Here is a 2,500-nt window from a genome sequence, read left to right on the forward strand (position 1 = left end):
AAGAAATGAAAAGATATTCAGTCATTGTTGCCATGTGTGTAGAACACTGCGGTTTATAAGTAACCACCTTTGTAATTTTGCAAGACCATTTTTATGGTAAGTTCGGGTGGAACTGCAAGTCTCTGACGAGAATGTTTTGCTTCTATGAAGTGAAACAACATTCTAACTCTGTTGTGTCTGGGGAGAGTCATTCTCTTTTTGTGCCTTATTATTTAACACACACACCGGTAAAATTTCCACTTATTTCTTATTTTTATTTTCTAAATAAGAGTCAAGACTATTGAAAAGGTTGCAAGACGCAACGAAAATTTTTGGAAATAAAAATAAGAAATAAGTGGAAATTTTACCGGTGAGTGTGTTACATTAATAAGGCACAAAAAGAAAGTGACTCTCGCCAGACACAACAGAATATATATATGTATGTATGTATGTGTGTATATATATATATATATATATATATATATATATATATATATATATGTGTGTGTGTGTGTGTGTGTGTGTGTGTGTGTATATATATATATATATAATTTCGTTTGGGGATTTGGTTTGCAAGATTCTTTATTTGAGTTTGTGTGTTGAAGCATATTCTGTTGTGTCTGGGGAGAGTAATTTTCTTTTTGTGCCTTATATAACACACTCACCGGTAAATACATACAGATGTACACACACACACACACATATACATACATACACATGCATACATACACACATACATACGTACATGCATGCATAGGCACACACACACACACACACACTGACCCCCCCCCCCCCACACACACACTGACCCACACACATGCGCACAAAAAAACAAAAAGGAACGCAGTGTAAATAACGGACAGAGTCAAAACTATTGAAAAGGTTGCAAGACGCAACGAAAATTTTAGAAAATAAAAATAAGAAATAAGTGGAAATTTTACCTGTGAGTGTGTTAAATAATAAGGCACAAAAAGAGAATGACTCTCCCCAGACACATCAAAATAATCTACTATCTGTTTATTACTTTCTTCAAGCCTATTAAAAGGTTTCGATTTCTCTCAGATCCTTCATTTAGGATGAAACACTGACACAAGAAATGAAAAGATATTCAGTCATTGTTGCCATGTGTGTAGAACACTGCGGTTTATAAGTAACCACCTTTGTAATTTTGCAAGACCATTTTTATGGTAAGTTCGGGTGGAACTGCAAGTCTCTGACGAGAATGTTTTGCTTCTATGAAGTGAAACAACATTCTAACTCTGTTGTGTCTGGGGAGAGTCATTCTCTTTTTGTGCCTTATTATTTAACACACACACCGGTAAAATTTCCACTTATTTCTTATTTTTATTTTCTAAATAAGAGTCAAGACTATTGAAAAGGTTGCAAGACGCAACGAAAATTTTTGGGAAATAAAAATAAGAAATAAGTGGAAATTTTACCGGTGAGTGTGTTACATTAATAAGGCACAAAAAGAAAATGACTCTCCCCAGACACAACAGAATATATTTACTAGACATATCAGAACGGAAATATACGGGATAATATGTTAAGCGGTTAAGTTGGTGGGTTAACAGAAACAGTAGCTCACTGGACCAGTGCTTTTCAAACTTTTTGCTGGAGCGGAACCCCAAGGAAACATTCCACTGGCTCAAGGAACCCCTGTGCAATAATTTAATAGTCTTATGTACACATATCTGCACAGGAGACTTAAAAATTACTGCCGATTTTTAGCAGTTTTGTAACTTCTTGCGGAACCCCTGCACTGTACTGGCGGAACCCTAAGGTTCCGCGGAACCCTGGTTGAAAACCACTGATATACATACATATACATATGCACATATATACACACATACATATACATCAGTGCTTTTCAAACATTTTGCTGGAGCGGAACCCCAAGGAAACATTCCACTGGCTCGAGGAACCCCTGTGCAATAATTTAATAGTCGTATGCACACATATCTGCACAGGAGACTTAAAAATTACTGCCGATTTTAGCAGTTTTGTAACTTCTTGCGGAACCCCTGCACTGTACTAGCGGAACCCTAAGGTTCCGCGAAACCCTTGTTGAAAACCACTGCACTGGACTATTGCCCTTGTTTCGGTGAAACTCATGCTCGAATTGTTCATCTTTCTAGGATCGATAAAATACTTGCTATATTCTGTGAATTAAGGGCGGTGAGCTGGTAGAAACGTTAGCACACCGCACGAAATGCGTAGCCGTATTTCGTCCGCCGTTACGTTCTGAGTTCAAATTCCGCCGAGGTCGACTTTGCCTTTCATCCTTTCAGGGTCGATTAAATAAGTACCAGTTACACACTGGGGCCGATTTAATCGACTTAATCCGTATTTCATCCTTTCGGGGTCGATAAATAAAGTACCAGTTACGCACTGGGGTCGATGTAATCGACTTAATCCCTTTGTCTGTCCTTGTTTGTCCCCTCTGTGTTTAGCCCCTTGTGGTTAGTAAAGAAATAGGTATTTCGTCTGCCGTTACGTTCTGAGTTCAAATTCCGCCAAG

Source organism: Octopus sinensis, linkage group LG28, assembly GCF_006345805.1.
Source record: "Octopus sinensis linkage group LG28, ASM634580v1, whole genome shotgun sequence".
Lineage (NCBI taxonomy): Eukaryota > Metazoa > Mollusca > Cephalopoda > Octopoda > Octopodidae > Octopus > Octopus sinensis.